This window comes from Euphorbia lathyris, chromosome 3 (genome assembly GCF_963576675.1).
Source record: "Euphorbia lathyris chromosome 3, ddEupLath1.1, whole genome shotgun sequence".
In the NCBI taxonomy this organism is placed as follows: Eukaryota; Viridiplantae; Streptophyta; class Magnoliopsida; order Malpighiales; family Euphorbiaceae; genus Euphorbia; species Euphorbia lathyris.
Window position 1 is genome coordinate 20,916,329 of NC_088912.1, and position 13,419 is coordinate 20,929,747.

General features: G+C 38.8%; 1 pseudogene; it reads right to left on the minus strand.

Moving 5' to 3' along the window:
* Positions 1–229: 229 nt before the first annotated feature.
* Positions 230–13,062, minus strand: LOC136222562 (rab GTPase-activating protein 22-like; annotated as a pseudogene).
* Between the last annotated feature and the right edge of the window lie 357 nt (positions 13,063–13,419).

Consider the following 13,419-nt stretch of genomic DNA (forward strand, 5'->3'; position numbering starts at 1 on the left):
ATGCCAGATGGAATGTTCTTCGGCATCTCAAGGCAATGACAACATTTTGTAACTGCAAAAGCAAAAAAAATACAACAACATGCAAAGTTTCGCTGTTATGCCTCTTTGCTCGTTCAAATGAGACTCGAGGGCGGGCATGGCCTTTGCATCTCCATGATTTACCCTATAAACAACTTGCTTACCAACTGTACGTCTTAAGAAGAGTGTCCAAACAACCAATAGATTGATATTAATCCCTTCGATTAACAACAGTAACAACCAAGTGGTGTGCATCATTAAGGAGCTTCCACACGTCCAATTATCCAGCCATACTATTGTAATCTCTCACGATTTCATCAACACTGCTATATTTCTTGATAATCAACTTCCTCCTCTATAATACACACACTGCTATTGTGTAAAGTAACAAATCATATGTACGAGGAGCTCTTAACCTCATTCTCCCCCAAGCTGACTTGGCAATCCCTGTTAATATTATTGCTTGGTCACCCCACATTGCCTTTTATAGACACATTGTCTGCTCTAGGTTTAAGCCTCTCTTAAAAAGAACCACCACCATTTGATAGACGGAAAAGCAGCCATGTGCCTCGAGCTTCTCCAAGTGCCTGTAGAGATGAATATCCTTGCACTTAATTATTTTTGAAATGATGCTCAATTGCCTCCGGATCCCTACTTCATCAAATCGGAAATTATAACGAGTTTTCTTCAGGAAGTTCGTGAAACGCCAAAAGGCATCACAATCCTCCTCAACCACTGTAATAATTGGAGAGAGTAAATCACTCATTCCCTGACAATAACCAGTCTCGAGATCATATAGAGCATATGTCTCGAGGATAGTAACAATGCTAGCAATATGATAAATCTACACGACAAGATGGTCATAATCCTTCAGCCCAACACTCTTGGCCAGTCGTGGCATTTTTAGCTTTGAAACTGCAGCCTGACTTGGCGAATACATAATCCAGTTAACATCTACCCACACTACATTGAGATGCATAATTCTCTACCATGTAGCAAAATCTTCCTCTATGTGGGAAATGTAATTGCTTTCTGTAGTGGAAGTAGAAGAACTCTTTGGTTCAGACATGTTAGTATCATTTTACTTTATGACTTCAATTCTAATAAAAGGTTCCATTATGTCGATTCTTCAAAATATTAAGAGTCGGAAGTAAATAAATCACCAAATAAACCATATTCACAAGTGAGAAAATTGTTATCAACATCTTCTTCTAATACTAATCCAGATCTTTGAAAATTGATATCAACAACCTTTCATTAGGATGGTAAAATGTATCAAATCATAAACCAAGCATAGTTTCATGGCACCAAGTAAAATCAAGTTTGTGTTCAAACCCCTATTTGTCTCTTTTGAACAATATACCCGTGGCAAATGATGACAAATATCATAGGGCTGTCCATTTTTGGCACGACAACAAAATATGCAAAGACAACCTCACTTCACATGACACATTCGACATTATTATTTATGTTGCATTTATATTATATATAATTATATGGAACATCACAAAATACGAATGTATGACATGTAGGGCTGGGCGGGGATCTTATATTATATCAAAAATCCGAGGAAAAGAGTCCAAAATCGGACAAAATTGTTGACTTTTTTTGACCGAACCGGTCGAATTTGGTCAAAAATATTTAAAATTTTATTCCAATTCTGAATATTTTTCCTTAGATATTTAGTCCAATCTAGTATATCTAGGATCCATTTTGACACCAAAAAATATCTCTTCACAAAATAAACATATTATACTTCAATATTACATAAATGAAATATGAAGTGATACACAGGTAAAAAAAACTTACACTCCAAGAAGAAATGGTCAAACCTCTGCTTTAATACTAGGATCAATGCCCTACAATGATGTTTTAGAAAAAAAAATTGCACACTCCACCAGCAGTAAGAAATATCAGGCAAAAGACAACTAGGAACACTACAAAAACACAACACAATGCAACATATAACATAATAGAATATGCAAAAAGAAATCAATAATATACTCCGCATCGTGCTTTCTTCAAAAACTTAAGACCATCACCATAAAGTTTTCCATCATGAGTAAAAAGGTTCTCCCATTGTTTTGGGAGACGGGCATGCTTTCTTCTTCTAAGTGACCAGAGAGATTTATGACCACTTGTGAAGAAAAAAATAAAAAAGTTAAAATTAATCAATAAATAAGCAAAATAGTCAATAATAGAAACTAATGCACAAACAAACAAAATGTTAGGAGCTGTCAATTTCTAATATGACAATATGGTTTATAGAGACATCTCAATTGACACACTTACCAATTTTGTGTCATTTATATCAATATAATGATGATACCACAGTTAACCATTTTCTTGGCACCCCTACAAAACGTTCAGATGCAAAAGTGACTACTTTATTTGCATTACTCTAATTATCAACGAGAGTGGAAAGGAAATTGCCTAGTAGCCACCATTTGAAACTTATTTGGAAACAACTTCATATATATATATATATATATATATATATATTGTTGAGATCATACTCATCAAATAAAAGAATTTCCAGTTAATAGTTGAAAAATGTCTATTCCACACATGATAACGGGAGGAAAAAAATGTATAAATTTCTAAGATAAGTAAAAAGACAGTGAAAGAAATTTTTTTGAGTATTCTCAAACTGCACTCAAAATCAAAGAATTACCCCATCATGGATTTCAAGTCAGATTAAACAACAAAAGAAAAAAATATTGACCCGCAAATTTCAACCTATTTTGAAATTTAGAACATTTAAAATGGAAGGGATGCAAAGAGATATGAACTAACTGATTAGTGGAAACTGACAAGGAAGACTAGGATAAGAGAGCAACCATTAACAAGGCTGATCGTAAATGAATCTATGGTAGTGATGAAGACAATGATGGTGAACAATTTATCAGCGAAAAAGATGAAGTATGGTTTCTCCTTAGAGATTTCATCAATGGTTTCCGATCAGTTAACATATATCTATTTATCAAAATTCCCAATACATTGATTTTGAAAATTGAACCACTAGATTTGAAATTTAGATTCAATCGTTTCACCTACAATAATACCTTAATATGGCGGCCAAAGAGAGACCAACCATGTAAAAGGTACGTCGACATCAGAAAGAAATACCACAACACTATAAAAGCCTGACCCTGGCATCACTTCCAATGAAAGTCACAACCCTCAGCTATCCAACTTCTTCTTTGATGTTTCTTCTTCACAACCATCACTAAAGTAAAGAATAAACATCAACAAGTATAACAAAACTGAAAATTGTGAATCATATATTATAACTAGACCTGAGCATGGGCCGGGCCTGTTGGGATTTTAATAAAGCCTGACGAGTCTAAGCCCAACCCGTAAGAAATTAGTCGGGCTCGGGCCTAAGACATAAATCCCAAGCCTGCCCATCTAAGCCCATCTATATATATATAAAAAAAATACAATGAAATGTAAAATGTTTATAAAAAATATATTTATAAACACTTGTTCCAAGACCTTTGCATGTTGGGTTTAATGAACTGTAGTAGTTAAATTCAATTGGTGCTGCTAATTGATGTAATACTAATGGTATTTTGCCTCTTTTTGGATGTACTTGTCATTTACACAGAATTAATGTTTGCATTCCATTAAATAGTAAAAACACACGTCTACTCTTCTAGGTATAGATTAATTTATAAAAATATAATTTATGTTTATAAAAGTATATTATAATATATATATAAAATAGCATATCGGGCCGAGCCTAGACGATGTAAAATCCATAAAGTCCAAGCCTGTCCAGTTTTTGACGGGCTTATACGGGCTTGATAATATTTTCATGTGTCCAAGCCCGGCTAAATGGTCTTGGGCCTGGGCCGGGCGGACGGGCTCACCGGCCCATGCCCAGGTCTAATTATAACTATGGAAAGCGTGAAAATGGAATACAACCAAATCTAGCATATAGAAAGAGTACAAACTAGTTAATAAGGAAAAAGGAAGAAGAACCAGCCCTTAGAACTAGCTAACCGGACTCAAGGTTATTGCTTTGGATTCGGAGGTGGAACTCTCGAGCTTGGGGAACGAGGATGGAATGTAACTTCGTCAGGATTATGGAAGAATTACAACAAGCTCCCAAGATGTAAGGTGCTTTATTACATAAAAAATGAATGTCTGACTGAGTGCCAAAGCACTCTTATTTATACAAAAATAAAGCTCGGGACATAATCATAATTTACAATGGTTTAAAGTTCGTCCACACCAAAATGCTGAGATTGGTGACACACGGTATGTGGATGTCTCACACGCTGTCTGGGCTTGCTTTTGGGAGAGATCAGGCATAATTTTCCTCTTACATGTCGATTGAAGAGATGTTTGTCTCGAGTCAGGCATCCCACACATGATGTGTGGGAGTAAATTTGACTAGGGGACTACTTGCTCATTTGTCTTTATTGACTGCCGATATTCAGTCTATCTTGTCCCCTTCACACCCGCACGCCGTGTGGGACACTGGAAGAAGATTTTCTTCCTTTTACATGGTGTGTGATGCATCATTTTCGTGCTTCTCGTCTGTCTCATGCATTTTGCGTGTATTCCTTAAACTTGTAAAATACAAACATAGAACCCGAGATTATTTGATTTATTTATTTATATAGAAACGAGATTGAAAATGACTAAAATTAACTAAGAGTACACATTTTATTACTTCTCACTGATTTATTGAAATATGCGTAAAACTAAACGTTAAACGTAATTATTAGCTCAAGAATAAATCGTAATTTATCCTAAAAGATAGGGAGAAAACATCCCTATCATACAACACCTGGCCTGTTCGGTTGACTATCTATAATTTGCCTCCTTGGTTATGTATGAAGAGCAAGTACATCATGTTGTCGCTTCTCATCTCTAGGCGTAAACAACCTGGAAATGACATAGATGTGTACCTAAAGCCACTTATTGAAGATCTAAAATTCTTATGGATCCAAGGTGTGTCTGCATTTGATGCATGTAGTAAATGAATTTCGCGTTACATGCGATGATTTTTTGTACGATCAATTACTTTCCAGCTTATGGAAATTTGTCAGGGTACACTGTGAAGGGTAAAAAGGATTGCCCGATTTGCAAGGATGATATGGAAGAAGTGCGTCTAGACCATTGTGGGAAACATGTATACATGAATCATCGTACGTTTCTCCCTATAAAACCATCATTTTAGAAGGAAAAGGAAAGCTTTCTATTGAAAAGTGGAGATGGAAGTAGCTCGTTTTCCCTTACATGCTAGTTGTGTTTATGAGCGGGTTAAAGACATTGAAATTGATTTATGTAAGCATTACCAAAACAATTCAATGGGCGGATATAAGGTGTCAATCTTTTGGAAACTCCTATACTTGCAACATTTGGAAGTAACACATTACCTAGATGTGATGCATATTGAGAAAAATGTATGTGATTCTATTGTTGGGACACTTTTGAACATGCCGAGGAAAACAAAGGATGGAGTGAATGTTAGAAGAGACATGGATGCAATGGGTCGAGCTGAGTTAGCATCGGAAGAAAAAGGAAACGCTACTATCTTCCTTCAACTTGCTTGACTTTGTTTAAAATAGAGAAAACACGCTTTTGTGAGTCTTTGCATGGCTTAAAGGTACCCACTGGATACTCTTCAAATTTTCGTAGACTCGAATCCTTAACCAACTTGAAATTAGTTGGAATGAAATATCATGATTGTCATATCTTGATGCAACAATTCTTACCTGTTGCGCAAGGAATATTACCCCCCACAAGTGAGGTATACTATTATGATATTATGTATTTTTTTTCAACATTATTTGTAGAAAGGTGATTGATCTAATGAGATGAGATGAGTTACAGGTCGATATAATTTAGACAATGTGTGGATTTGAAATGTATTTTCTGTTGAAACACCTTTCCACATGATTTTGATTTGACAAAATTATTTAAGTAAAGCTAAATATATTCTAAACACACTAAGTTTAAATGCTTTGATTTATTATACAAATGTGTTTGTTCAATGTTGAGTTAAAATTATTTATAAGACATAAAGAGTAAAAGGCCAAAGCCCAATACGAAAGTCAAAGCCCAAGTCAAACAGACCAAGACAACTCGGCCCGCGTGTGCAAAACGCTATCGTTATGATCAAAACGCAACTCAGCAAGAGAAGGATCTAGAAGACCTTCGTTGAACAACTTCGGAGTGAAGCCGCTGAGTTGAATCGACAAAGAGTACAAGACAGCAGCTGAGCAAGAATAACTTCCAGACAAAGTGTTTCCACTTTGGGTAAAGTTCAGAAGATACAAAACGTTGTCTAGTTGACCTTACCATAAATGGAGAGACATTCTGCCGAGCTGACTAAAAGCTGCTCAACATTGACCGAGGACAGAAGATACTCAAATCTGATTGGCCGAGAGCTCTGAGCAAGACTGAGTGACAACGACAGGAAGCCGTTTCCCTCTAACGGTTATTTCAAAATTCGAAATGACCGATGTCTCAGACGTCTCTATAAATAGGGCCCTTCAGTTGCTTCATTCGACACAGAACTTGATCAAGCCATTACGCTGACCAAAATTCTACTCAAAGTTCTGCAAGAAAAAGCAAAGCAAATTCTTACACCAAATTTCATATCTTTCGTGTAAAAGTCTAGAGTGATTATTCAATCATCTAAGGTGTCTTAGCAATTGTTGTTTAGGACAAATCTTTATCATTTCTAGAGATTAGAAAGGAGAGGCTGAGTACTCGGTTATAGTACTCAGCGAGAGATTAGGAGTGAGTAGAGGTATAGAGGAAGGTACTATTGTTATACTCAACTTCTAAGTTGTAAAAGGTTTGATGCTCTACCGTTAAAGAGCTCAGTAGAGAATTCGAAAGCTCGGAACGTGTTCCGGGGACAGGACGTAGGCTCAGAGGTCGAACCTGGATAAATCTGCTGAGTAACATCTTTCTAACCTTAAACTCCTTAATATATATATTGCTTGCTTAATCAAAACTGACCAAGTAAAGAGGTCAAACTGAGTTGTGTGTATTGAGTGTCTGAGTTCAGGAATAGACTCAAAGTGCTATCTCTTGACTCAACGAAAGAAGCTGACTTAGTCACCAGTTGACTAAGCTAGTGTCTTATTTACTCAGCCTTTTTCAAAGAAAAAGAAGTCAGCCTTAACGTATTAAAATTTTAAATAGTTCCTATCCCCCCCTTGGAACTAACTTGTTACGTTATAAGGGACCAACAAGTGGTATCAGAGCCTAAAAGCTCTCTGTGAAAGGTTTAACTACCTTGAGCTGATCCCCACTATGGCTGAAAACAGCACTCGGTTTCTCCCAGGAAACCAGACAACTCAGATCTTACTTGAGGGGTTGTCCATTACCCGGCCTCCCCTATTCTTCGGGTCTAACTATACCTTCTGGAAGAATAGGATGAAAAACTTTATTCAGGCAACAAACATGAGTGCATGGCTTTCAATAGTCCAAGGCCCGTTTGTTCCTGTTGAAGTTGTGGCTGGCCAAACAGTTGTCAAAGCTGAGGCCAAATGGACAGAGGATGATCTCAAGAAGCTACAAAATCACGCTTCGGCTATAAATATGCTTCACTGTGCGCTTGATGCTGCAGAATATAATAAGATATCAGGTTGTGAGTCGGCGCAAGAGATCTGGAAGAAGCTGTAAGTCACCTACGAAGGAACCAACAAAGTGAAGGAGTCCAAGGTGAACCAACAGATGAGACTTACGAGCTGTTCGAAATGAACGATGATGAAGGAATATCTGACATGAATGCAAGGTTTACAAACATCATCAACGAGCTCAAGAGACTTGGGAAGATCTTCACCGAGGAAGAACAAGTCAAGAAGATTCTTAGGAGTCTTCCTAAAAACTGGCAAGTAAAGAAGACAGCTGTTGAGGAAGCTCAAGACTTAACCACCTATAAATATGATGAACTCATCGGCTCACTGCTGAACCATGAGATCTTGATGAAGAATTTCGAGGTGAAGGAAAAGTCTGAAGACAAGAAGCAAAAGTCTCTTGTCATGAAAGCTGACTCCACTGATGGGAGCTCAACAGATGATGAGGAGATGGCTATGTTCACCAGGAAGATGAAAAGACTGTTAAAAAAGAATGACAAATATTCTAAGAAGCCTTACAGAAAGTTTGATAAGTATAAAGCTGAGTCCAGCGACAACAAATACAAGAAGGACAACTCAAAGCCCATTACATGCTTTGAATGTCATCAAACTGGCCATATTAAGTCAAGCTGCCCCACGCCGAGGAAAGAAAGGAAGAACGACAAAAAGGCAATGGTGGCAACATGGAGCGACATTGATGAGTCTTCATCATCAGAAGCGGATGCCACTGAGTCAGCAAAAATCTGTTTTATGGCTGACGAACTTGCTGAGCCGTGCATCTCTGAGCATGCTGACCCCTCCATTGCATCTGACGATGAGGAGCAATCAAATGAGGTAATATCACTTCCCCAGCTCAGGAATGAAATGGTTAATGCCCTGAGTGACCTCTACACACTTGTCAAAAAGTGTAATAAGAAAATTAGAGCACTCAGCAGGCGATGTGACGAGGTTGAGGATGTCAAACTGAGTGACCTTCGATATCTTCTTCAGGACAACTCGGATTTGCATAGTAACATCGGAATTATGCAAAAGTTTGTCTCTGAGGTCCAATCAGATTCTAAGAAACTGAGAAAGGACGTCACATCCATTCAGAACCAACTAAAGGTTCCAAACAAAAGAAATATTCCTCTGAATGCTCAGTACCGAAGTACTGGTCAGCAGAGATGGAATCCCCAGCGAATGTCCAGTGTGACTTCTGTGGGAAGAAAGGACACACCACAAAGGTGTGCTGGCACGCTCAGCACTGGGGTGCTGACCAGTCAGTGAAAAATCCTAAACGGAAGGTCAGCTGTGACTTCTATGGAAAGAATGGCCATACTGTCCAAGTATGCCACCATAAAATAAAATATGATGCTTTTCCTGTTGAACCTAACAAGCAAGGACCCAAAAAGAATTGGGTACCTAAAAGTAACTAGTTACATTGCAGGTAAGCCTGAGATGTGCCGAGAAGTCAAAGATGTAGTATATTGACAGCGCATGCTCAAGGCATATGACTGGTGATGAAACTCAGTTCATCACATTTGAGCGTAAACGAGGTGGAAGTGTAAGTTTTGGAGACAACAAAAAGGGTAAGATAGTAGGGTCAGGAACCATTGGAGGTAATCCTACTATTGAGTCAGTCTCCCTAGTCAGTGGACTCAAATATAACTTACTCAGCGTAACTCAGCTATGTGACAATGGGAGAAAAGTTATATTTGATGACACTAAATGTAAAATATTCGAGGGTAAAACTAATGAGATAATTTTAACTGCCCCTCGCATTGATAATGTCTTCATGCTGAGCTTGGAGAAAAAGTTTTCAAAAACTGTATGCTTAGTTTCAAAGGAAGAAAATTCCTGGCTATGGCACTGGAGACTTGGTCATGTAAGTATGGACCTCCTGGCCAAATTAGCAAGAAAGCAATTGGTTGAGGGACTGCCAGAACTTAAATTTGAAAAAGATCAACTATGCCACGCTTGCCAAGCTGGAAAACAAACCAAACAATCTTTTCATAGTAAAAATGTTGTCTCAACTAAGCGTCCGTTAGAGTTACTACACTTGGATCTCTTCGGTCCAGTCCAGCCGTTGAGTCTAGGTGGAAGAAGATTTTCCTTGGTCATTGTAGATGACTTTTCTCGGTACACTTGGGTCATCTTGCTGAGTAGCAAGGATGAGACCTTTGAGACATTTTCAAATTTGGTTAGAAAACTTGAAAATGATAAAGACCTAAAATTGGCTCACATCCGAAGTGATAATGGTGGAGAATTCAAAAACCAACAGTTTGTTGAATTCTGTGAAGCCAGCGGTATTGACCATAATTTTTCTGCTCCTAGGACGCCTCAACAAAATGGGGTTGTTGAAAGGAAGAACAGAACCTTGGTTGAAATAGCCAGGACAATGCTGAGTGAGTATAGGCTTCCAAAGTACTTCTGGGGAGAAGCTGTTAACACATCGTGCTATATTCTTAATAGGGCTCTTGTTAGACCTATACTAAAGAAAACCCCCTACGAGCTTTGGAAAGGACGAAAGCCCAACATTGGATACTTTCGTTCCTTTGGCTGTAAATGTTTTATTTTAAACACCAAAGATAGCCTAGCTAAGTTTGACTCAAAAGATGATGAAGCTATCTTTTTAGGCTACTCAACAAACAGCAAAGCATACAAAGTTTTCAATAAACGAACTCAAGTTTTAGAAGAGTCAGTACATGTTGAGTTCCATGAAACTAACCCTGCAGGAAGATATCTGCCGCTGACCGAGGATGATCCACACTCAGTACCCGCTGATCAAGATATAGCCGCTGAGTCATTCCCTCAAGGGCTGACCAAAGGTAAAAGTGAACCAAATATTGTTTTCACTGACCAGTCTTCACCTGCAGAGATTGTTGAAACACAAACAGCACAAGACATAAATCTACCAAAGGAGATAAGGATACCAAGAGGACACTCAGAGAGTGCTATTCTTGATGCTGCTGAGAATACCCCGATGATAAGAAACCAAATCAGGAGATACCTCAGCAACGTAGCCTTCGTCTCAGTTCAGGAACCTAAGAACTTCACTGATGTTGAGGAAGATGAATTCTGGATGAGCGCAATGCAAGAGGAACTTAACCAATTCAGAAAAAAATGATGTATGGGAGTTAGTACCACATCCAAGGAGTCAGAAGACCATTGGAACAAGATGGGTCTTTCGCAACAAGCTGGATGAGCAAGGAAATGTAGTCAGGAACAAAGCAAGGCTTGTAACTCAGGGCTACAGTCAGCAAAAAGGTATTGACTACGGTGAGACCTTTTCCCCAGTGGCAAGACTAGAGGCTATTAGAATTTTATGCGCTTATGCAAGCTATATGAACTTTAAACTGTTTCAAATGGATGTTAAGAGTGCATTCCTTAATGGAGTTATAAACGAGGAAGTTTATGTGAATCAACCTCCAGGGTTTGAGGATCCTAAATTCCCAAACCACGTTTATAAACTCAAAAAGGCTCTGTACGGCCTCAAGCAAGCACCACGTGCTTGGTATGAGAGGCTGACCAGTTTCCTGCTGACTAGAAACTATGTCAGGGGCAAAGCTGATACAACCTTATTCATTAAGAGAAAGGGTAAAGATACCCTGCTGGCTCAAATATATGTTGATGATATTATTTTTGGTGCTACTAATGAGTCAATGTGCAAGGAATTTAGCAAGCAAATGCAGACTGAGTTTGAAATGTCGATGATGGGAGAACTCAACTTCTTCTTTGGACTTCAAATCAAACAAGGGAAAAATGGCATCTTCATCAGTCAAGCTAAATATGCCAAGGAGATATTGAAGAAATATGATCTTGAAAATTGCAAGCCAATATCCACTCCTATGGGCACTGACACTGTCCTTTGCGCTGACGAGAATGGTAAGTCGGTAGACAGCAAATTGTATCGAGGTATGATAGGCTCTCTACTTTACTTAACAGCAAGTAGACCGGACATTCAGTTCTCAGTATGCTACTGTGCTAGATATCAATCTAACCCTAAGGAATCTCATTACATAGCTGTAAAAAGAATCCTTAGATATTTGCAAAGCTCAGTGAACGCAGGTTTATGGTATCCCAACACTCATGGGTTTACACTCGTTGGATACAATGACGCTGACTATGGTCGAGACAAGCTAGAACGAAAAAGCACCTCTGGAGGATGTCATTTCTTAGGAAGCTGTCTTGTATCCTAGTTCAGCAAGAAGCAGGCATCAGTAGCCTTGTCTACCACTGAAGCTGAGTACATTGCTGTTGGACACTGTGTTGCTCAAGTGCTATGGATTAAGCAACAGCTTGAAGACTATGGTGTTCAAACAAAGACAATTGAGGTCAAATGTGACAACAAAAGTGCAATTGATCTATCCAAGAACCCAATTCAACACATCAGGATGAAGCATGTCAGCATAAGACATCACTTCATTAGAGACCATGTACTCAAGGGTGAGATAAAGCTGACCTACGTCCCAACGGATGAGCAGCTTGCGGATATCTTCATAAAGCCACTGGCTCGTGAACAGTTCAGCATACTGAGAGAAGCCATTGGTATGTTTAATCCTCTTCAGTAAAGTCCAGCTCTTAATATATATTCATGCTGAGTGAATTAACATGCTGAATGATCTATTGTTTGCTGAGTGAATAAATGTATGCTGTGTGTTCAATGCTAAATGAATGAATATCATATACAAAGCAAACATTGGCACCGAGTAGTTATCTCAAACTGAGAAATCATCTATTTGTATAAAACTGATCACTTAGAATATAAAACGCTTAGTATTCTAAACGCTGAGTATAAGATCCGTTGCATTTAATGCTAGAGCACGCGAATAGCCACCTAGGATGACGTATGCGCCGAATGTGTCATAAAAGCCAGGATCATTGTCGGTTGACAATCCCAAGGCAGAACTGACACATGGATTCGATAAGATCCACTTTTCACCGCTATAAATAATGGGCAAATCCCCATTGTTATCTCTTTACACTTACCGAATTCTCTGGTATTAGCATTCTCTCTCTAAAATTCTCAAAACTTCCAAGTCTTTCTCTGAAACTATGACTAAGGTTTCCGTTAACATCTCCGGTGCCGGTCACCCTAAGACCAGTTCCGATGAACCATCCAGGCAAACTACTTCGCCTGAAACGACTAAAGCCACCACACCAAGCAAAGGCAAAGCTGGCCAATCCACTTCCTCCAAAGGAACAAGCCGACTTGAATGCCTCCACCAACTCAACAAGCCAAATCGAGCAAGTTCTCGTTAATGCTGTTGCTCCAAGCACTGTGCTGACTCAGAACATTCCTGCCCCAGTCAGCACTGATAGCATTAGGATTACTACTTCACCGACCATCACTACTGCCGATCAATCCTCTCTTCCATAAAATCAAGTACAACTTGAAAACACACTTCCAGTCACTGACCCTATCATAACTCTGACTCCTCCACAAACTGGTCATACTGAGGAAACTAGGCAACATGATGATGAATCCCTCAACTATCTACATGCCACCGAGTCTGGTAGAAAACTCATCAACTCGGTGCAGTCATTAATTAAGGACATTCATCAATATGCTGAACCTACTGCTGGGTCTAGTAACAATGCATCAACTCAGCTGTCCCAAGTCACTCAGCTCTTAAATGAGGTAAAAGGACTGAAGGATTTGCTAAGTGATATGATCTCAATCCAATCACATCAGCCCAAGCAGGACTCAATAACAAAGCTGGCTGAGCTCCAACTGACAACGGTTCAACATGTTAACACTCTTCAAGGCCAATTCCAGACCTTGTCAGCTGCGAATAATCAGTATGCCACT